Source organism: Caretta caretta, chromosome 1 (assembly GCF_965140235.1).
Source record: "Caretta caretta isolate rCarCar2 chromosome 1, rCarCar1.hap1, whole genome shotgun sequence".
Classification (NCBI taxonomy): Eukaryota; Metazoa; Chordata; order Testudines; family Cheloniidae; genus Caretta; species Caretta caretta.
The window spans coordinates 82,714,811-82,739,363 of record NC_134206.1 but is presented as its reverse complement, the minus strand read 5'-3'; the positions used below and the strand labels follow the sequence as shown (position 1 = coordinate 82,739,363).

The window sequence follows — 24,553 nt, the reverse complement described above, 5'->3', positions numbered from 1 at the left end:
ACTTCAACAAAAAAACTTCAAAAACAGACTCCAATGAGAGACTGCTGAATTGGAATTAATTTGCAAACTGGATACAATTAACTTAGGCTTGAATAGAGACTGGGAGTGGATGGGTCATTACACAAAGTAAAATTATTTCCCCATGTTTATTCCCCCCCCCCCCGCACTGTTCCTCAGACGTTCTTGTCAACTGCTGGAAATGGCCCACCTTGATTATCACTGCAAAAGGTTCCCCCCCCGCTCTCCTGCTGGTAATAGCTCACCTTACCTGATCACTCTCCTTAAAGTGTGTATGGTAACACCCATTGTTTCATGTTCTCTATGTATATAAATCTCCCCCCTGTATTTTCCACTGAATGCATCTGATGAAGTGAGCTGTAGCTCACGAAAGCTTACGCTCAAATATATTTGTTCGTCTCTAAGGTGCCACAAGTACTCCTTTTCTTTTTGCGAATACAGACTAACACGGCTGCTACTCTGAAACCTGTCATAAAGATATATATAATATAAAGATAAAGACTATAACAGGGTTAAAAAAATAACTAGATAAATTCATGGAGGATAGGTCCATCAATGGCTATTAGCCAAGATGGGCTGGGATGGTGTCCCTAGCCGCTGTTTGCCATAAGCTGGGAATGGGCGATAGGGGATGGATCACTCCATGATTACCTGTTTTGTTCATTCCGTCTGGGGCACCTGGCATTGGCCACTGTCGGAAGACAGGATACTGGGCTAGATGGACCTTTGGTCTGACCCAGTATGGCCGTTCTTATCTTCTTATATTACACACAAAGCCTAAGACTACACTGCATACTACTGGTAGTGGTGTATAGGGTATGTCTAGCTACATGTCACAGTGAAAGGCTACATTCACAGTGGCATGTAGCTACACATGTCAAGAAAGGCCTGCAGTCTTTTCCCACTACCTACTCTCTGCCGGAGCCCTTCTCTGTGGTGGGGGAAGGCTTTAGCCACTCCCTGAGGTGAAACCTTTTCCAATTGCTAAAAAATAGCAGTGTAAATGGGGGAGGCACTGCTTGGACATGTAGAAAGCTGTGTAGGGTACATACCTCTGGGCTCAGGCGTGTCTTTACCCACCTAAGCAGTGCCTCACCATCTACACTTATATTTATACCCAGGCTAGGGGGTACGTATGTATGTGTATGTGGGTGTATGTTCTTTACAAGCTGGCATAAAGAGTGTGCAGTGCAGACATACTGAAAGTAAGCAGTGCTGAACTAACATTTTTAAGGTCGCAAAGTCAAGCACTCACAATTTTGGCAATGTTAATATTCAGGTTTCTTGTGCAATGCATTATGATACAATCTTTAATTACATGATCACATATTATTTTCCCACAGGATCCCTGCCCCCCCTCTCTCACACTGAGTGCTGTGTTTTGGGAAATAGCAGTGGTGTCCAAAGTGACCAACATTTTCACATTAATTTCAGGGACATTGGAGGTGGTACTTAATTTGCAACTAAAGCCTATCTGAATAGATGCAGTATAAGCTCCCTTATATTACTTTGCTACGTAAAACATAGAAACAAGTATTTACCTTATTAATGGTCTTGCTTAAGTACAGTGAATGTAGCACTCTTGCCCCTTGACAAGTTTGCCCCCCAAATTTGAGAGAGTGGCATTGTGACCTGGTGCACGGGGGTCATAGCACTGCTCAGATTTGGCCTGGACAAAAAGTGGTTAGGCCATGGCTCAGCTTCCCCCACCTACCACCCCACTTCCTGCTCCATGGCCTATGCTGATGCCCACATGTGGCTGACACTTATGATTCTGAATAATGGAGCTGAATTGTTGAATTTGGCATAAATGGATTTTTTTTTTGCAGGAGACAACATTATTAAATCAGGTGTCAGGTGAGTTTGAGTTGTAAACAGGAGTCTTCCTGACATACCGGGAAACTTGGCCAGTATGGTGGAGCCTAAATGTTAGACTTAGGTGCCTCAGTATCTCTGTGGATCTGGACCATGGACCCTGCATGAAACTGATCAGCCCTCCTTTTGGGATGGGAGTGAGAGTCTGAAGGTGCCGAGGAGGAGTGCACATGAATAAGGCTTTAGAAAGGCTTTTGGTACTGTCTCGCATGACCTACACATAAACAAACTAGGGAAATACAACCCAGATGGAACTACTGTAAGGTGGGTGCAGAACTCATTGGAAAACTGTTCCCAGGGAGTAGTTATCAGTGGTTCACTGGAAGGGCATATCAAGTGGGTCCCACAGGGCTCGGTTCTGGGTCCCGTTCTATTCAATATCTTCATCAATTATTTAGATTATGGCATAGAGAGTACACTTATAAAGTTTGCAGATGATACTAAATTGAAAGGGGTTGCAAATGCTTTGGAGGACAGGATTAAAATTCAAAATGATCTGGTCAAACTGGAGAAATGGTCTGAAGTAAATAGGATGAATTTCAAAAAGGACAAATGCAAAGTACTCCACTTAGGAAGGAACAATCAGTGGCACACATACAAAATGGGAAATGACTCCTAGGAAGGAGTACTGCAGAAGCAGATCTGGGGATCATAGTGGATCACAAGCTAAATACGAGTCAACAGTGTAACACTTTTGCAAAAAAATAAAACATAATTCTTGGATGTATTAGCAGGAGTGTTGTAAGCAACACACGAGAAGTAATTCTTCCGCTCTACTCTGTGCTGATTAGGCCTCAGCTGAAGTATTATATCCAGTTCTGGGTGCCACATTTCAGGAAAGATGTGGACAAATTGGAGAAAGTCCAGAGAAGAGCAACAAAAATGATTAAAGGTCTGGAAAAGATGACTAATGAGGGAAGTTTGAAAAAAATTGGGTTTGTTTAGTCTGGAAAAGAGAAAACTGAGAGGGGACATAAGAACAGTTTTCAAGTACATGAAAGGTTGTTACAAGGGGGAGGGAGAAAAATTGTTGTTCTTAACCACTGAGGATAGGACAAGAAGGAATGAGCTTAAATAGCAAGGGAGGTTTAGGTTGGACATTAGGAAAAACTTCTAAACTGTCACAGTGGGTAAGCACTGGAATAAATTGCCATGGGGCGTTGTGGAATCTCCCTCACTGGAGATTTTTAAGAGCAGGTTAGACAAACACCTGCCAGGGATGGTCTAGATAATACTTAGTCCTGCCATGAGGGCAGGGGACTGGACCAGATGACCTCTCGAGGTCCCTTCCAGTCCCATGATTTTATGATTCTATGAGCTGATGTTCACATATATCTATCTCTAAGTATTTTCTATAGAATTTATAATAATAGTAGGCAAGGATATCCAAGGTAAATTAGATTTGCTGTGTGAACTTGCTCTTAGACATCATGGATTTTGTTGCTTTTCTCTATTCCCTGATTAAAGGAGATTTTGCTTGAGGAATAACCCTCCCTCCCCCACCATCACCATGCTAGTTCTCATGGAATAGTTCTGTCAAAGAGGAGGTCTTGCTGCATGTCCTGAAGGTGCTTCGACTCTGGATTAGTCCAGTATCCCCTAGATCCAGTTCCATAGCTGAGTGCCCTCAACCAAAAGTGCTTTATCTTTGGCTCTTGCACTTCATCCTGAGCTTTGTAAGCTAAATTGTCCTAGGAGGGTGCAGTTGTCTAAGCCAGGCATGCATGTAAGTGTGGTCACTGATGTAACTAGGTTCAGATCCACTGATTGAGCTGAAGTTTAGAACTAAGTTTTAGAACTAGCAATGTAAGGATAAACAGAAGGGATTTAGCAGAAGAATTAGAGCACAACAGCGATGTGCTCATGGCAGCTCATTCTGTTGAGAAGTTGGGTAGGCACATTCTGCACAAGCTGAAGATTCCTCATGGCTTTCACCTTCAGCTGAAGATTCTGTGAATTGCAGCCATTCAGTGTGGAGATGATGAATTCCTGGTGGAAAGATGTTTTTCTGGAAAGAGGGGTGCAGTGCTAAATCATGCTAAAAGTGGAAGAATTTTTTCTTTGAATTTTGCCATTGATGCTATCTGATCATCTGGACTTAGTGATGAGTCAAATGGGACACCAGGGCATCACATGTCTTTGACTAACAGGGGGTTGGATTCTTTCAGTGGAAGGGGAGGACAATGTGTAGGCTAACTCTTCAACGTGTTTCCCCTTCTGACCAGTATCACCTTGGTCTTGCCCAGGGTCCGATTGAGACAGCTGTTTTTCATCTAGGAGTAAACCTTTTGATGCAGTCTACTTTAATGTAGGAAAATCCCAGCAGTTTCATGGTGCTTCCACAATCCCCAAATCCCATGGAATTCCAAACATGCACAATTCATGTGATTGGGATTCTTTCAGGTTAGAGGGAAGGGAGACAATGCTGTGTTCTAACCCAACCACCCCATCTTCTGACAGATTTTAGCCTAAAGGAGGGATCGTCCTTGGGGCACAAGCAGGCTGTGGGGTTTCAGGACTGTGAGATTCCATTCAGGAGACATCAGCATTGCAATTAAACACTTATGGTAGGCCAGCATCAACAAATTTGGGCTTGTGGGGCTGTAAAATTGCAGTGTAGACATTTGGGCTTGGGCTGGGCCTGGAGCCAGGGCTCTCGGACCCTCCCCGCTTTCAGCCCCACGAGCTCAAGTCAGCTGACACTGGCCTACCACAGGTGTTTAATTGTAGTGTAGACATACCCAAAGGGATCTGTGCCCTCCAGCCAATTTTTAATTAATTTAATTTTCTCTAAATTCACCCTTCTTCTTTGCTTCTATGCTTCTTTTACCTTGACAGCGTGGTTCTTAAATGTCCTTTTCCTTGGCTTTGTCCTTACAGGTTTTCATCAGTCATCAGATGATGATGATGATGATGCACAGATGGTCCGCATCAGAAGAAATGAGAAGATGGCTAGAGCACTAGTGGCAGCAGCTTCATTCCAAATTGGACCAGCTAGAGCATAAAGAATTTTTGAAGTCTGATTCTACTTGTAAGCTGCTGGGGCAGGGATGTTCTACCTAGTGGGTGGAGTGGGACCTTGCCTGGTGGTTGTGGTGGCAGTTCAGATAAAGACAAGTGAAGATCCAGGGATCAGGCATTGCTCCAAGGGTGACTCCAGAGTCAGGGTTGATGGGCCAAGCTGAAGTCAAAACCGGAGTCAGAAGCCTAAGCCGCAGGGTAAGCCAGAGGGGTAGTCGGAGATATAACCAGGGGGTCAGAGCCAGGAGTCAGAAACCAGAACAGACAGGGAGGTTGGGGCTGGAGCAAGGCAAGAGCAGAAAGTGGAAGTGAGAGCAGGGTAAGCATAGCTGTGGGCTAAACATTGATCAGCTGCTGTGCTGTTGCAGGGCTCAAGTAGCAGACCACTGGCTCCCTTATCGAATCAGGAAGCACCACCATTTCTGAGGGGGGGGCGGGGTCATTGGGCCTAGCTGGGCTTGTTGGATTGCCTAGCAACCAGGCTGGGAGCCAGCTGTGCCCCTACACTACTGCTGTGCAAGAGGGAAAGGGTCCTTCACCTCTCTCAGAGGTGCCATAAAGTCCTGAGCAGTGGACCTGTTCCAGTTAGCAAAGGGATGCACACATATTTGGAGCTTCTAATGAAGCTGCTGATATTCTTTCTTGTTTCAGGTTGGTTGCACTGATGCTGAAGAAATGTCTTGTGCAACCTATGATTTTTTAGGACATTGTCTCTTGAAGGTGCAGGGACGACTGAAGAAGCTGAATGACCCTTGAACTTGGTAGGATTTTTATGTTATCAGTATTTTTCTGATTATACTTATTTTGGGAGGACCATAGAGGGTCTAAATAGAGTATAATTGATCCCAACAAAGTATATTCTTTTGTCTCTTGCTATCCTTTAAAAAAAAGAAAAACAAAACGAAAGCTTGTCTCCAAAGTTGTTTATGGGTAATATTTGTTTTTACAAAAAATGGATGGTTCCCTAGACCTGTTCAGAGTTTAAAAAAGGAATTGGTGTTTATGCTAGGCAAATGAAGGAAGTTATGGAAACCCATCATTCACCATGTTAAGGGCATTTTAGCAGCTCTGGGTCATATACATAAAAGTGATTTTGAGTTAGCATTGCTTAAAGGACATTTTTATAGTTTTAATTTTGTTTTCTACTTGCCTTTGGTCCAGACTATACTGTTCTTTCTCACAGAGCAGTACCTTACTCTGTGTTGAGTTCTACTGATAAACTGATGGGCCTACTCACAGAGTGAACTACTACTTGAGATTAATGAAGGCAGAATTGGGGGCTATATTTGTAGTGCTGTCTTAAAAGCTTTAAAATAACTTTGCTTTCCCTAGTGTGTTTTTCCTTTCCTTTTAGCAAATCCTGTTGTTTTATTCCATGGTTCTTCTGGGATCAACACAGGAATGGGGTTTCTTCTTTGTTTTTCAAACATCATCATTAGTAATAAAATAAATAATACTTAGGACTTTTATACTGCTTTGCTGCATAAGAGATAATTATTATCATTGTTGATCAGATTCTGCTGAGCCTTTCTCATGTGAGCAAATCTTTCTTATTTCATAGATTCATAAATTCATAGATTCCAAGGTCAGAAGGGACCACTGTGATCATCTAGTCTGGCCTCCTGCGTAACACAGGCCATAGAACTTCTTTGCAATAATTCCTAGAGTATATTTTTTAGAACAAACATCCAGTCTTGATTTAAAAATTGATGGACAATTCACCACGACCCTTGGCAAATTGTTCCAAATTGTTTGATTAACTCTCTTACCTTCAGTGGGACTATTTACAAGAGTAAGGAATGCCCACATAAGGCTTTTCATGAACTGCCCCGTTGCTTAAACCACTGGATAATCTATTGTTATCTGAGTATCAACGTGCGGTTGGCCCTGTACAATATATCAAAGAAGACATATCTCCTTAGCTGTCAGTCTAAATCCATCATTCACGATATCAGTGCAGTACCATGAATAAGATTTATTAGCTAACTGGTAATTCTGCTTATTAAGAGAGATTATTCCTTAGGCCATGACTATACGTACAGCGCTGCAGCGGTACAGCTGTACCGATGCAGATGCGCTGCTGCAGTGCATCTGGTGAAGACGCTCTATGCCCATGAGAGAGCGCTCTCTGGTTGGCATAAAAAACCCTGCCTCCGCGAGTGGCATAAGCACACGATCACTTATGGGGGCGTAATTTATGTCGCTCAGGGGGGTGGAATATTCACATCCCCGAACGACGTAGGTTTTGCCAGCACAGTCTGTAGTGTGGACGTAGCTTTAATATAAGTAGAATTAACTTTTCCTGGGTCATGCCCACAACCATAAACAAGTTTGAATCTCTTTTGGGGTTTGAGGAATCTGGATGATTTTTGTTAACTTTTAACTTGCTTTCTGGTTTTGTGCGGGGCCAGAATTGCAATACGCTGAGCAAAGCTGTTCTTAGTGACATGTTCTTGTATCCAGACCAGCAGCAGAAGTATTTAAAGAGAGCATGAACTTGTGAGGTTTCCAGTTCAAAGAAATTTGGGCAAGCATCTAATCCAAAACAAAGCCAATCTTCAAACATTTTGAGGGGGTTCGTGCATGAGTTGTGAGGTCCCATGCAGAAAAAAGAGAGCTTGAAATTAATGAGTTAGAAAGAAAAGAAATTAGCGGAAGAAAAGAGAAGTAGGTCAGCATAACTTGGTACCTGCATGTAAAACTGAAAAACAAGCACTCCCTGGAAGTTAAAAATAGAATCTCATTATAGAATGTCAAGCTTCTTTAATTAGATAAAAGGGACATGAGATGGGACTGGCAGCAGCAGGGGCAAGTAAAGTTAGGTCTTTTAGTTTTCCCATGGAAGCAGACAAAAGAAGCACCAGACCCACCCCACCTCAACACGGGACAGGAACCCCAGCCCACCTCCTTGGGGCAACGCATACAAAGGCCCAAGGAAAGGTTTTGTCAGCTATGGCAGGAGAAGTTACAGGAGTGTAACTTCACAGTATTGGAGGCCTCACAAATGTCAGTAATACTGCCTCAGCGCTCCCTTGTGTACATGGCATTGACTGCTGAAAGGGAGATGTGGGGAGAAGACTAGGAATTGCACTGTGTGGGAAGGAGGAAGGGGAAGCATGGGGAATAATTGGGTTTGAGGTGATTGCACTATGATAGGAAGCAATGAGGGCTTGGTTTAATGCCCATATAAATCAATCAGAGTTTCGGTGGATGCAGGATAAGTCCCTGAGTGAATTAACTAGGGCTGGGAAGAGGGGGAGGAAGAAAAAGGGGGATCAATGGGACAAGTCATATGCATAAAGCTAAGCTTGTGCCTAAGTGTTTGCATTATCAGGGCCTTAGACTGTAAGCACTTTGGAGTCCTTATTTTATGATTGAAAAGAACCTAGTCCACATTTACATCCTATAAACATGAATAATATATGCTCCTAATTTACTGAGGGTATAACTGGGATTTCATTGTAGGTAAAATTGTAGTTATTTATGTTCATTACTAGATATTTTGGATTTATAAAGCAGATGCAAAAGGTCTAATCAAGCAGTGAAATTCCATTGTGGTCAATGGTGTAAATCAGCATGAGAGAGAATGAGGTGTAATGTCTGCACATCATAGCTGAAGCACTGTGATGGACTGGTTGGAGCAGCAGTGACTAGAAGAAGGAACACACCAGGGTGGTTAGTGTCAAGGTGGCACAATTTACTGAAAATCAGATCACAAACGAGAAAAAATCTCCCATGAGGAAATCCTACATATCAATACTATGGATTGATTTATATAGGACCTTTCTTTAGCAAAGCGTGTTATAGAATTACAAACTATTAAAGCTGAGTGAATAATTCACAATGAGTAACTTATTCAATGAATTTAACCTCTCTGCTCAGCCACAAAGAGATCACTATTGCCTTAAATATTTAATGAATTTTTTAGTGAACTTTTTAATGCTATGGATTGATCACAAACAGTGCTCTGTGAATATTTGCTAGACAGCTTCTCTGGGGTCCTGATTTAACAAGGTGCTTAAGCATGTTACTTAACTTAAGCACGTGAGCAGTGCCACTGAAATCAGTGACTACTCAAATACATAAAGTTAGTCCTGTATTTAAGTACCTTTCTGAACTGTAACCTTAGTTAGTTGTAATTCATCATAAGTCATTTGGTATTTTCTTCCTGGATTGGATGATTATGCAAGCTCATGAGTATTCAGGCATACTATGCAAAGTTCTTTTCCCATGATTACTCATGAATCTAGCTTGCCAATGGGACTGTGTATACTGGCATAACTTAATTCCTTAAATGGTGGTGGGAAATGGACACAAAAGATGCAAGACACATTTCTTGAGCAAATTCACTGCAAAACATGATTGATCATCTAGAGAAGTTTGGCACAATGTACCCAGATCTCCAAACCTTATCGCTATAGGGATCATTTCACTTCATTGCCACTGCATTTCAGTCACCTCTGAGGGTGAAAGGAAATGGGCATTATAATACCAGTAATACTCCACAAAAGATTAGGGAAGGTATTCTTCTCCTAATTAAAATGAAAGGGGAATGTAGGTTTCACTAATTTGGGGAATGGAATGAAGTCTGCAAGGGCAGGTCACATTGACCTTCTCTCTCTCTCTCTCTCTCTCTCTCTCTCTCTCTCTCTCACTCTGTGTGCGTGTGTGTATATATATACACGGCAGCTGTAGGATATTCTGTTTGTTTAACTATATTTAAACTCCCATTATCATCAGTCCTTGGCCTATTCCCATTTTTTAACTTTTTAAATCTTTTTAACTACCTTAGAGATGCTTAATATACCAGATATATGGAGAAAAATACACTTCCATTGCAGCTCCATTTACTAGGGAGTGGGTTATTCCTTTGGAAGTACTGTACCAACTTTCCAATGAACCCTCATAACTGCATGCTACTACAGCAGCAAACAGAAGTGAAGAGTTAATGCATTCTGGATCTGCTCCTGAGAGTGTGTGTTAGAGCTGCCCAGCGTTAATACCCTGAGCGTTGCAGCGGATTAATAATTTACCTGTAAAAGCACAAGGCAGTCTTCAAACATAGCCATTTAAAAGACGATAACAATATCTATAGATTTTTAAAGGAGAACTTAATTTAATATAAATTATAAGTCAAAAATTCTACTTGCAGATCTGTACTATCTGTACAGACCAGAATATTGGAATCTAGATTTGCATGTGGCTCCAGGAGAGTAACAACTGTTCTTAGCTGTAAAGAAAAGAGCTCAAACTCAGTAAACTAAATTAAAATGGCTTACATGCAATATGAAGACCCACCTGGCAAAAGGGTTGTATTAATGTAGATATAAAGTTGATTTTACTTTATGAAGAAGTTTAAACTGTTCAAATCAAATCATAATGACCATTTAAGGAAGCAGTAGTTATAGTAATGTGTCATTCTTGCTCTATTGGGTACGACAATCTTCCTTCATAATATTTAAATAGAGAATTAGAGCATACTGAATACCTGATCACTGTGCACTTCAGATGACTAACAAATGTCATGAGTATACGTGTGCATCTCAGATGTATATTATACTGTTGTGCACAGAGTAATGTGTCTTCAGGGTCCTATTGCAAAAAAGCTGTCAATCTTCACTGAATTATTCTGTAAATATATCTTCCCATAAATAAATTTAAAAACCTTTCCTAATAAGTTTGATTGGAAGATACTGGGGTTGGGGAGGGACGGGGAGGTGGGAATAAAAAAACTAGTGATATGCAAACTAGTTCTCAAAAAGTAAGCACTTGTGAATGTGGAAAATGTACAGCTTTGGAATACTTTCCTTTGCTATCTGCTTTATACTTATGGAAAATTCAGAGTCCAGACATGCCCAGTCACTGTTTGGCATTCATCTAATAGACAAATGTTTCTGGCCATACAGCATCACAGCAATGTTTGTTATGTGGAAGAACTCCACCAAAGTATTTTCCCCAAAGAAGCAGCCTGACACAGGTAGTACGAAATGAACCAGCTTTCACTGTATGTAATATAACTTTGTTCTCATACAGACCTCAATTCAGGAAAGCACGTAAGCTCATGATCAACTGTAAGCATATGCTTAAACCCATTCCTATTCAGCAAAACACTTTAGCATGAGCCCCTGTCCCACTCAACTCAATAGATGTGCTTAAAGTTAAGCAAATACATAAATGCTTTTCTCAATCAGTGCCATAGATGCATCCATCTATCTCCAAGCTCTCTTACCAACACTGATTAATAATGCCTCACACCCATTTTACAGGTAGGTAAACTGAGGCACAGAGAGGTTAAAGCTACAAATGTCAAACTTGGAATCTTACAATTAGGAACTTAAATCCATATTTAGACCTCTCCATTGGGGTCTGATTTTCAAAGGTGCTGAGTGCACAGTTCCACTGGCTTCAAAGGGCTCTCTTGAGTCCCAGTTTACCTCCAAATTAACAATAGGCATAAGGAGACGTGAATAATTATAAGTATTATAATTGAAATCCATTAAGAAGCATCTCCTTAACTTATTGTTTATTTGGCTCAATAGATTTACAAGAGTGTAACTAAGAGTACAATTTGGCTTTATATTCCACACATTCCTTATTGTTTATCTTCCTTCCTTTCATTATTTCTGCCTCTTCACTCTCCAGTTTCTGTGCTTCCCCTTTTATTTCATAGTTATAGTCTATTAGCTTCTAAAGAACCTGATAGGTGCTGTACAAACACTTAAAAAGACAAAAAGAATCAATGGAATTACACTGGTGTAACTGAAGACAAAATGTGGTCCATTTAAAATGTTCACTGTTTCAGAGAATTTATCTCTGCTTATCTACTTTCTGAGACTTTCTGGATCATGGAATAAAATTAGTGGGTGCTTAGCACCCACTGGCAACCACCTCCTCAGAGCCTCTTGCCTGCTGCAATCAACTGTTTTGCGGCATGCAGAAGGCTCTGGGAAGAAGGCGGAGGAGCGGGGCTGTGGCATGCTCAGCGGAGGGGGCAGAACTGGGTGGGAAGACATGGGGAAGAGGTGGGGTGGGGGTGGGGACTTGGAAGAAGTGGTAGGGATGGGGGCAGGGGCAGGGGCAGGGCCTGGGGCGAGGGCGAAGGCAGGAAAAAGCGGGGCAGAGTGGGGGAAGGGGGCGGGTAGGGGCAGGACCCGGGGTGGAGCAGGGGTGTTGAGCACGCCCCTGGCCTGGAGGAAGCCAGTGCCTATGGGTAAGATAGTATCTTTTATTGGACCATATTCTGTTGGTGGAAAGTACTCAAAAGCTTGTTCCTTCCACCAACAGAAGTTGGCGCAATAAAAGATATTACGTCACCGACCTTGTCTCTCTCATATCCTGGGACCAACGTGGCTGCAAAAACACTGCAGATATCTTCTTTCTGTTTACTGCCAACCTGGCTGATATAATCAAAGTTATACACAGAGAGCCCATTAATGTGATTAGCTTGTAGTCCTTCCACTGGCTAGATGGTCAGCAGTAGAGCAAAAATAGTATTGAGTCATACAAAAACAGCGACTTAAAAAAAAATGCCCTCTAAAAGCAGAGGATTTAAAACACTATATGGACAATAGAGATTATTCCTCACCAAATTATAGCAATATTAAGATACAGTAAAGATTATTTATTTTGGATCCTTTTCTGAACATGTTTCTCTGCTGATATGGGTGTTTGTTTCTTCTGTGTCAGCTCCTATGATTTGCTTTCTGTTTTCTTATAGATGTTGTGTGTTTTATTATGACATTTATGCCAACATTTTAAATAAAATCATTTAAAAGCTGGATAGACAGTACCACAATATTTATCATAAGTACAGAATAAAAACATGTTTCTGACTTCCTAACTCAGTAAAATGATGCACTACAGCAAACTTAAAGATACGAGTTTGCTTCCATTAGAAACTCCTGGTTTCAACTGTTCATATTCTCAGCAAATAAAATGGTCTCTTTTTGATCTCAAACCAAATGCTGAGGTTTTTTGGAAGGTTTGAGGGAAACCTGTTGTTTTTCTAAGTTATTGTGGAGAGGGATAGTGAGACAGAGACCACTTTTTTTGCTGATTTCCTCAGTAGCAATTTTAAAAATGGATGAATAATAGAAACTCACCAACGTTGCTAGTCTTCAGTGAGGACAAGCTAGTGGAAGTTTGAAAGGAATAATTATGAATTTGTAAAGTTTTACCATTTGCTTCCTGGCACACTGTATTTAGGCACTAAAGAATTTGTACTGTTGTATTGCTCTTGTAACCCAAAGCCTAACTCAGATATAGAACTCCTCCTTCTCATACCCAGGGCCTGATTCTCCATTGCCCTGCACTTTGCGTACTCATTTTTGCCAGTGCAAAATGGGTGTAAAATGTTACCCTTCTGATTTGGTAGGATTTACACCCACATTGCTCTGAATTCGCATTAATGGAAATGACTACACAAAGATGAAAGGCGAACAGAGTCAGACCCATATCCTATACTACCTGCAAACACTATACTTATGCAATAGAAATTACTATTATTTTCCCTACAATTAAGTTATGCAATGCTGTGCAGCACTATGGCGTGAAAAGATCTTTGCTCGTAGTGGCCTAATACTTAGGAGGAGGGACCTCAAGAAGAAACTCTTCCCTATAATGCGAGGACCCACACATCTGATTTCAGAAGATGCACTGAAAAACCTAGAACTAGACTTGCCACCATTCTCCTTCTGGCCCTCTGGAAGGTTCTTAAAGTCAATATTAATTATTATTATTATTATTTATTTTACTTAATACATGTTTCAGAGTAACAGCCGTGTTAGTCTGTATTCGCAAAAAGAAAAGGAGTACTTGTGGCACCTTAGAGACTAACCAATTTATTTGAGCATAAGCTTTCGTGAGCTACAGCTCATCCAATGAAGTGATGTGGTCAGAGGACTAGACTTCAGAGATGTGCAATTTGTTTTGAATTATGATGTACCAAAGACTATGGGAAAGTTTATTCACCACACAACTGACATAGGACTTTAAGGAACATGACTTCTAGTATCATTGTACTTCACTGATGAGAATAGAAAAATGGTAAAGGGCTTGCAGACTTCCTTAAGTCAGTCAAGCAAGAAGTGCTCCCCTGACTGGAAGAAATGATTATGAGAGGTAAATAGGCTTGCAGTTCTAGAGAAGGTGATGAATAGGGCCACTCAGGTTGAATCCATATAGTCACGGGCAGACACGGAATCTTGGCCTGGGAAGGGCAAGGTCATGGAAAAATAGGTGTGGGGGAACATGTCACAGGGTAGCTGGCCCTCTTAGGAGGTCAGGCACCCAGACTAACTGTGACAGGCTCCACTTAGGAGAATGAGCCAACATATACCCACCTGTAATTACTTAATTGCCTAGGTGGCAGGGAGGCAGTTAATTAGTTAAGGAACATGAGGAACAGAGGAAGCTCCTGAGGAGACAGACTCCTCAGGAGAGCTGGTTAGAAGCTACTCCCCAGAAGAAGGTACTTCTGGAGAGAAGAGGCTTGCAGAGAAAGGAGCAGTCCCAGAGAGAAAGTGCTCCTAGGGAAGTGATAGAAACAGGTCAGGAGAATGAACTGAGTGTGGGACATCCTGGGGAGCCACTAGGGATTTATTCAGCAAAGAACAATTAACTGTCAGGGGGAAAAGTGCCAGCAGAACATTTTGCAGAAGTGGAGAGGGTTCCGGCAGAATAGGTGACTGAAGGTTTCACTTATGTTTTGTGTTGCTCTTGTCTATTAAATAAATGAGACCTTCCAATAGGGTACTCTTAAGTACTGGAAAGGCCTGCTTGGACTTATTTATACTTTGGATGAGAGGAAATTGAGGCAGGGCTCACTTGTGGCATCATGCCTGACCGCAACAGGGTGCAGTGGGGTGACTTGCACGCTGTAACACCATGGTAAGTGCCTAGCTTGACACTGCACTCAGTTTGACATGAGACGTGAAAGGAATTTGGTCAGGCAGTGGCTCTCTGCATTCATGCTCTGGGGCATTATTTGACCTCTTTTTTTCTAATTCTTGAAGATGGGCACACATGAGGTGGTCCACTTGTATGATTGTAGATTCTAAACGCTTCAGGAGACTATCTCTTAGTTATATGTTTGTATAGTGCCTACCACAATGGACCACTGGCCTCTAGGTGCTACAGCAATACAAATTATATATAATAATAATACTGCAGGCTGTTTGGTTCATCCAGTGTCCCTGCTCTGCCCTGTTCTTTCCTACTTAATTTAACTATTCTTTCTATCTCTAATATTTATAGGATATTCATCAACACAGTATATCATTCCCATTCAGCTTTGGTTCCATTAAACAATGTTCATGTTCTTGAATCCTACAAGACACCCTTTACTAGGTATCAATATCAAGTGAGGTTTGCTGGTTTCAGCAGTGTTTACTGGAGGTTTTGCAGCTATTGCGTCAATATATAATTGCCCTTATATCCCATCCCCTTCCTTGCTAGACATGTGTCTGTAGCTGTCCCGTTCTGGGGGAGTTTGATTGCTTCTATTGAGCAAATGTTTTCCCTGCCATCTCTTCTGGTAAAGGACCTGTGTATTAAGGGCAAACATTTAACAGCCTAGCTAGATGTTGACAATGCTATAAATCTGCAACATGAGCAAATGCATATTGCAATGAGAAACTTAGCTTTTACAGTTCCTAGTTTGGGGGAATATTTTTATGTTGAAATTTGCAACCTTTAAATGGCATTTATACATAATATTTTTCCATTTAATAGCTTTATTGCTCATTTTCCTTTGCAGTCTCTTTATCTGTCTGGTCTTCTTTCCTCTCCCCCTGCTTATAGCCAATAAAGACCATTAGGCCCAAAATGGAAGCTTCAGGATAACTTCACTGGCTCCATAGGTGAGACCTCCCAGAAAAGCCTAGGAATAGTCGAACAAGCAAAATTGGAGCTAGAGAAGAAATTCTCCAGACTGTTATAGAAGGAGTCCTATTAAACGTCATTGAAACCTTACAAAAATATTAACAATAAAAATGTATCATAATTGGAAGCAGAAATAGTAAATCACTGTGGTCATATGTAAGTGCATTCTCAGAGCTATAAAAACCAGAGTGAAATTTATCACACAGTGCATATTGGATCTGTCATGGTGGTCCTCAAATGATCATGTTACTATCTTGGAGACATTTTGTTAGATATGAAGCAAAGATTATCGAGAGAGAGAGAGTGGCTCATTAATAAGTATAGGATGAAAGCCACATAAAGGAATTAGCATTTATATTATTTATTGCTCTGTTTTCATCCTCCCATCCCCCCCTCCCTTTTTGATTTTCTTCCCCTCTCTTGGATTTTTCTAACCTTGCATTGAAAGGATCCTTGCACATTAAACTTAGATCTGCTTCAAAGTGGATTAAAGACAATTCTGCTAACATTATATTCAGTGAATGACAAATGCTACAGCTTCACACAATACTATTTGTGCTAAAAGCTATTATGTAAATACATTGGCTTATATAAGCTTAAATAATATGACACAGGAATGCAAAGATAGGACATACATACAGATCTATTGAAATGATGCTCTGTGAACACAGTCCTTAATAGAAAATTGCATATCCACACTCAAAGGCAGAAAAGATATCATATGTCTATTTTAGTGGTTATGTCCTGAAATGATGCACTTATTCCTTTTATAATATTTTCAAATAAATGCATATGGGACCAGTCAGATGTCAACAGTGGCACAGAAAAGAGTATGAATTAGTCACACTGGCACACAGGGCTCTGGAACAATGAACAGTGCTCTGGAAGACCCTTGAATGCAAGCCTATTTGCCTCTTAATCCAAATGAATAATTAATGATAATTATCATGCTGCAGTTATTATCTGTGATAATAATATATCCGTAAGGTGAATAAATTCAATCTGCTACTATGCAGAAATGGCAACTCATAATATTCTTAAGAAATACAGATATAATTATCAGTATTAACGGTCAAGAAAAAAAGATTTTTATATAAAGAATTACAGCAAAAGGTCTAATGTAAAGTGGAAATGAATTCTATTGCATGATGTTTATTCTTTAGCTGTGATTCCTGTGACACCAGTTTGCAATCCTTTTACTGCTTATATTCCTAGAATCCATTTAGTGAAATCTGAAACATGCATGTGTTCATTACAATCTGGCCATATCATCTCCATCAGTCCACCACTAAAAGATAAGGAGTACTTGTGGCACCTTAGAGACTAACCAATTTATTTGAGCATAAGTTTTCGTGAGCTAAAGCTCACTTCAAAAGCTTATGCTCAAATAAATTGGTTAGTCTCTAAGGTGCCACAAGTACTCCTTTTCTTTTTCCGAATACAGACTAACACGGCTGTTCCTCTGAAACCTGTCACTAAAAGATAGTTACGTTGGGCTTAAGACCCTGCAAATGGTTATGTGAAAGCTTGTGAGTGGGGGACTGGAGTGGGTCATTCACTACACCAACAGTTTCCTCAGTTATGTAACTTCCAACTGTTAAAACAAAAATCAGTAAAACCAAATATAACATCAAAGAGGTCTTGTATGTTTTTGAGCTTCTTGTGCATACACAGTCATGATGCTTGTTTTTGAAAGCACAATAGGTGTGCTGTCAAGTAAGCAGAATTGTAGGCAATCAAATTTAATCAGAGCTCCCCCATCAGCCTTGTTATAACAGTGGGAAATGGTGGGGGATGAAGGCAGGGGGAAGCAGCGGAACAACTGCCCTCCTACTATTTGAAAAACTGTATCTGTCTTTTTATTGTGACCAGTGGGTTTCTCAATGATACTATTACCTACTTTGCAAGTTATTTACATATAATTATGTTAGCGATGCATTGAAGACAAAAGCTTGAACATTTGAAGTTAACACTGACCCTTTAACTCACAACCGCTGAGGTTTGGCATTTTCCTCCACTTTTTATAATATGAGTCAGGGGCTGGATTGCTCAGGGGATTGGTAATGAGATGTAGAGTTTTTCACCTCTGGGTCACTGCTTCAAATCTGGCCCAGGTTGGTAGTAACCAAAATTCATTATCATCTGCTGACTGTTCAGTGGCCTATGTGAAATGGGTTGACAGTCTCTCTGTCTAGTTTCTAGTGGACGAATGTCCACATAACAATCTACATTAATTAGCACAGCAATGAAGCTGGAATTTGCAGCCCACTGAGATTCCAAAGATGACATCCAAGGGTTGTTGTGGTAACTCCCTTGATATAATTCTGTAATCTTTTGGGACTCAGTTCTAGAGTAGGGACTGGTATGTGACAGGAATAATAAAATGTAAGAAAGTCAGGAGGAGGTTGAATTATTAATCACTTTAAGTTGCATGTAGGTTGTCAGCTCTGTGGGTGAGCTCTATAGAAGGAAGAGTAGAAATTATTGTTACCATAGCACCTAGAAAGTCATGGACCAGGACCCCATGGTGCTAGGTGCTGTACAAACACAGACCAAAAAGACAGCCCCTGCCTCAGAGAGCTAAGTATAAGACAAGAGATGGAAATAGGAGACAGGCTTGTTGAAAGTCTCTGGGTAAGGATAAAAGGGGCAAAAAACAAGGGTGATGTCATAGTAGGGATCTACTACAGAGCACCTAACCAGGAAGAAGAGGTGGATGAGGCTTTTTTTAAACAGCTAACAAAATCATCCAAAGCACAGGACTCAGTGGTGATGGGGCACTTCAACTACCTAAATATCTGTTGGGAAAATAACACAGTAGGGCACAGACTATCCAACAAGTTCTTCGAATGTATTGGAGACCATTTTTTATTTCAGAAGGTGGAAACAGCTACTAGGGGAGAGGCTGTTCTAGATTTGATTTTGACAAATATGGAGGACAGGGTAGGCCCATTACTCAGTGAAGGGGGAAAAATAATAACAGAAAATGTGGAAATGGCAGAGGTGCTTAATGACTTCTTTGTTTTGGTTTTCACCAAGAAGGTTGGTGGTGATTGGACGTCTAACATAGTGAATGCCAGTGAAAATGAGGTAGGATCAGAAGAGGCTAAAATAGGGAAGGAACAAGTTAAAAATTACTTGGACAAATTAGATGTCTTCAAGTCAGAGGGCCTGATGAAATGCATCCTAGAATACTCAAAGAGCTGACTGAGGAGATATCTGAGCCATTAGCTATTATCTTTGAAAAGTCATGGAATATGGGAGAGATTCCGGAAGACTGGAAAAGGGCAAATATAGTGCCAATGTATAAAAAGGGAAATAAGGACAACCCAGGGAATTACAGATTAGTCAGCTTAACTTTTGTACCCGGAAAGATAATGGAGTAAATAATTAAGCAACCAATGTGCAAACATCTAGAAGATAATAAAGTGATAAGTAACAGTCAGCATGGATTTGTCAAAAACAAATCATGTCAGACCAACCTGATAGCTTTCTTTGACAGAGTAACAAGACTTGTGATTGGGGGGAAAGTGGTAGATGTGGTATATCTTGACTATAGTAAAGCTTTTGATACTGTCTCGCATTACCTTCTCATAAACAAACAAGGAAATGCAACCTAGATGGAGCTACTATGAGGTGGGTGTAAAACTGGTTGGAAAGCCATTCCCAGAGAGTAGTTATCAGTGGTTCACAGTCATGCTGGAAGGGCATAATGAGTGGGGTCCTGGAGGGACCAGTTCTGGGTCCAGGTCTGTTCAATATCTTCTTCAATGATTTAGATAATGGCATAGAGAGTACACTTATAAAGTTTGCGGATGATACCAAGCTGGGAGGAGTTGCAAGTACTTTGGAGGATAGGATTAAAATTCAAAATGATCTGGACAAACTGGAGAAATGGTCTGAAGTAAATAGGACGAAATTCAATAAGGACAAATGCAAAGTACTCCACTTAGGAAGAAACAATCAGTGCACACATACAAAATGGGAAATTACTGCTGAGGAAGGAGTAGTGCAGAAAGGGATCTAGTGTCCCTAGTGGACCACAAGATCAATATGAGTCAACAGTGTAACGTTGCTGCAAAAAAAGCGAACACCATTCTGGGATGTATTAGCAGGAGTGTTGTAAGCAAGACATGAGAAGTAATTCTCTGCTCTACTCCACTCTGATTAGGCCTCAACTGGAGCATTATGTCCAGTTCTGGGTGCCACATTTCAGAAAGGATGTGGACAAATTGGAGAGAGTCTAGAGAAGAGCAACAAAAATTATTAAAGGTCTAGAAAACATGACTTATGAGGTAATAGTATAAAATGGGCTTAAATTGCAGCAAAGGAGGTTTAGGTTGGACATTAGGAAAAACTTCCTAACTGTCAGGGTGGTTAAGCACTGGAATAAATTTCCAAGGGAGGTTGTGGAGTCTCCATAATTTGAGATTTTTAAGAGCAGCTTAGACAAACACCTGTCACGAATGGTCTAAATAATACTTAGTCCTGTCATGAGTGCAGGGGACTGGACTAGATGACCTCTCGAGGTCCCTTCCAGTTCTATGATTCTAAGAGACAGCAAATTGATAAAAATGGATAGAGAAGTACAAGGAAATAATGAGACAATATTGGTTAGCACAATAGACAGTAGACTCAGCCCACCAGGGACTATAAAAGCATACTTATGGTGCCATAGCTATGCCAGCATAAGCCCATAAAGTAGACACAGTCTACAGTGACAGAAGAGGATTTTCCATTACTGTAGGAACACCACCTCTCCAAGTAATGGTAGCTATGTAAATGGAAGCATTCTTCCATCAACCTAGTTACGTCTACACTGGGGGTTAGGGTAGCATAGCTATGGCACTCAGGAGTGTGGATTTTTCACATCCCTGAGCGCCATAGCTATGTTGACCTATGTGTTAAGTGTAGACCAGGACATCACCTGGATATGAGGTCCAAGAGAGAGGTCTGAGATGAAGTGCAGGTTACAGACCTTAGTGATAGGCAGGTTGATGATGTAGTTCACAGTGATCGGAAAGGAAGTAGTGGGAAGGGCTTGAAGGGAAGACTAAGAGCTCTGTTTTAATCATGTTGAGCTTGAGTTGATGGCTAGACATCCAAAAGGGGCTGTCAGAGAGAGAAGCTGAGATTTTAGTTTGGTCAGAAGGAATCATATCTGTAGTAGAGAGGAAAATCTCTGAGTCATTATCATAGAGGTGGCAGTTGAATTTGTTTTCAGATGAGATTATCCAGAGGTAAGGTGTAGAAGGAGAAGAGAAGGGGACCAAGGACAGAGCCCTGTGGAATCCTCACAGAAAGTTGGAGAGGGAATGAGGAGGATCTTGAGAAGGACATGCTGAAGGAACATTTAGAAAGGAAGGAGAAGACCCAGGAGAGGACAGAATCATAGACACCAAAGGAGGACAAGTTTTCAAGAAAAAGAGCATGGTCAACAGTGTCAAAGGTGGCTGACAGGTCAAGGAAGATGAGGATTATATATTGGTTCTGACTTTTAGCTAAGAAGAGGTCATTAGAGACTTTGACCAGAGCTGTTTGAGTGGAGTGCAAGGAGCAGAAGTTGGAATGGAGAGGATCTAGGATGGAACTAGAGGCGAGGAACTCCAGATAGTAATTGTCAACAGTACATTCAATGAGCTTAGAGATAAAAGGGAGAAGGGAGATGGGGCAATAACTGAAGAGGAAAATGGGGTCATGGGTGAGTTTTTAAGATGAGACCCTAAAGCATGCTTGTATTGTGAAGGTAAAGAGACAGAGGAGAGTGAGAGGTTAAAGATCAGGAGAAAGGGAGGAGATGAGAGTGGGAGTGAGACAGATCAGGAGATCAGGAGCTGGATGCAGTGGGGCCACTGGGGCAAATTGAGGGGCTAGAGGAGGAGACCATACAAGAAACTTCTGCATCTGTCACCAGGAAGAAGGAGGGAAAGGAAAGTAACAGTCATGTTATACTTCATCAAATTTCTCTTGAAAGAAATTGTTGAGATCTTATGTGGAGAAAAGTGGAGGCAGGAAGAGAAGAGGGTTTGAGGAGAGAGTCAAAGGTGGTGAAAAGTCAGCTGGGATTGCAGGCTTGGTATTCAGTTGAGTTGGAGAAATAGACTTGTTTTACTAGGGAGAGGAAAGAACAAATCTGAAGTGGAGGAAGTCAGCATGGTCATGGGATTTCCACCACAGATGTTCTGCAGTGCAAGAGCAGGCCTGGAGGAAGCAGATTTTGGGAGTGAGTCAGGGCTGGGGATTGGCAAGAGGGACTTTGTGATGGGAGAGAAGGGCAAAAGAGTCAAGGGTGGAGTACAGTGAGGAATGGAGAGAATCAATAAATATATCAGTGGAATTAAGGGAAGAGAGGAAAGGACTGAGAGCGGATGGGAAGTCATCAACACTGATGGACTGGAAGTCACAGAAAGACTGAGTGATTTGGGGTGAAGGTGGGGATGAAGGGCAATGTTGAAAGAGACCAGGAGATGGCTGAACTAAGCAACAGAAAGATCAGGAGAGAGAGAGCAGTGCTTGATGAAGACCAATTCAAGTAAATGTCCCTTTTGATGACTGGGAGAGTTGAACATGGGCTGTAGGCCACATGAATGGGTGAGGATGTGGAAACATGCAGCTAAGAAGTCAGTTGGGTCATCAGAATGGAGGTTGAACTCATCAAGGATGAACGTGGGAGACTGTGAGGAGAGGAAGAGAAAGAGCCAGGAGTCCAAATTGGAGAGGAAGGCTGATGGGAAGGAGTTGTGTGAATGGTAGATGACAGCCACATGGAGGGGAAGAAGAGACAATAGACAGATTCAGTGCTATTCAGAAGAGGAGAAAGAGTGTGAAGGAGGAAGATGGAGGAGGAAGGCGGAAGGTGTGTGGAAGCCATAGATATAGGAGAGGAAAAGCTCAAGACCCCAATGCCAAGAGTTTTAAAAGAGCTATCTGAGGAACTTCTTGGACCATTAATATTGATTTTCAATAAATCTTGGAACACTGGGAACATTCCAGAAGACTGGAAGAAAACTAATATTGTGCCAATATGAAAAAAGGCTAAACAAAATGACGGGTAATTATAGGACTGTGAGACTGATATTGGTCCTAAAGAAAAACATGGAATGTGAGTTGGATAACGGCTAGAAGGACCTGGTTAAGTGCGATCTACACAGCTCTGTGTGAAGCCTTGTCTACAAACAGATTTGCATCAGTTTAATTAAAATGATTAAACTGGTGTAAACGTCAGGGTAGACACTCTTATTTTACTCAGAGAAGCTTATTTCATTTTAGTTTAGACCGGTTCCTAATGAATTTAAACTAAACTGAAATAAGCCTGGTTTAAACTAGTGCAACTCCATGCACAGACAAGTCCTAAGTCTGGAAGCTTAGGGGAAAAGAGTTTAAGCTGTCCTACATTTACTTAAGGCCAAATTTTGTCCTCAGTTATGCACCAAAATCCCTATTGACTTCCATAAGGGTTGCACACATGCAGCTAGGGACAGAATCTGAGCTCTTGGTTAGAGTAAAGGATGCATTTTGGTTTATCTGGTACAGGTTGTTCCTGTTCTTTTGATGCCACTGTTACTGTGTGTAAATAAATTCATCCTTTGTTATGCTGTTGGACTGTTGCTTATTGGTGAAGGGTACAGAAGGAGATAAGTGGCCTAAATTAGTCTGCTCTTGAGAGACACTACATAAAACCTAAGAAGTAAGAGGGAGTTCCTCTCTGCATTGAAAAGCTATAAACAAATTGAGTGAAAATGGTGGTGTTATACTCATCAAAGAAGCCCTCTCAAGCATTTCTGTGTGCACATGGATTCAGTACTTGTAGGAGATATATGTGATAGGCATTTTCTTTAGCCACAGAAGCATAAAGGACACAATGTGAATATACAGAGAGAGCTTCCCTTTCACCCTGCTAGTCTTTCCTTCAAGGCAGAATAGTGGCACATTAGCAGAGCAACAGAGGGAATTGTGCTTTGCTGCTGCCTATATGGTATGTGTTCTCTGAAGAAACAGATTTCAGTGTCCTGCACTTTCAGTCAAGCACCTTTCACAAACATTACATTCCCATAAGAAGTTATATAAACTAATTACATACTGTAAACCTTTTGGGGCAGGGATTGTGATTTACTATATGTTTGCTCAGCACCTAGCACAATGGAGCCATGATATGGCCTCTAGGCATCACTGCAATATAAATGATAAATAATAATAGATCCTATTTTGTCCCTTGGGGAGCACCAGATAAGTGGGGGGAAGGGGGCAGAAACACAGAAAACAGCAGTGGATGGAGGAAAAGCTGCATGACTCAGGATCTGTCTTGTCTCCTATCATAAACATGTTCCTGAAACTGCAGGCAGCTCCTGGAAATCCATCCTCTTTCCTTCCCCACATCAGTGGTGGACCCAAACACAGTAACGTTTGATCAGCTCATGTGTATAAGACACTAAGGGAAAAAAAAGAGACAATAATACCAGGACAGAGAGAAACGCTCCTCAGGTGGCTTCTGTGTGGGGAATGTGGCCTGAGGTGACATGGAGGAAAGGATGTTTATTGGACAATCCATCATGAGCAGGGACACTAGCAAAAGAAAGGATAGGAACCACTGACAGAAGGTTCAGTTTATCTGTCATGAAATTTACCCATGCAAAGTCTTCAGCACCACTTCAGCCCCGTATTTGTCTTCTGAAGGAGAGGGAAGACATGGACTGAATGGGGAGTGCATAGGGGTGTCCTCATCCCCTGCACATGTGTCAAATCAAACTGATACAGGAGG

The 24,553-nt window shown here is 41.3% G+C and overlaps 2 long non-coding RNA genes across 5 annotated transcripts in view; one reads left to right on the top strand and one right to left on the bottom strand.

Annotated features, from left to right (window-relative positions):
• LOC125637856 (uncharacterized) overlaps positions 1–24,553 on the bottom strand; it is a 223,932-nt gene that overhangs the window by 52,759 nt on the left and 146,620 nt on the right. The gene's annotated exons all lie outside the window — the stretch shown is intronic.
• LOC125637847 (uncharacterized) overlaps positions 1–24,553 on the top strand; it is a 149,352-nt gene that overhangs the window by 54,023 nt on the left and 70,776 nt on the right. For all 3 annotated transcript variants that reach the window (XR_012668803.1, XR_012668804.1, XR_012668802.1), the window contains exons 3-4: positions 4,774–4,924; positions 5,566–5,675. This is a non-coding gene — a long non-coding RNA (uncharacterized LOC125637847). The remainder of the gene's footprint in view (positions 1–4,773; positions 4,925–5,565; positions 5,676–24,553) is intronic.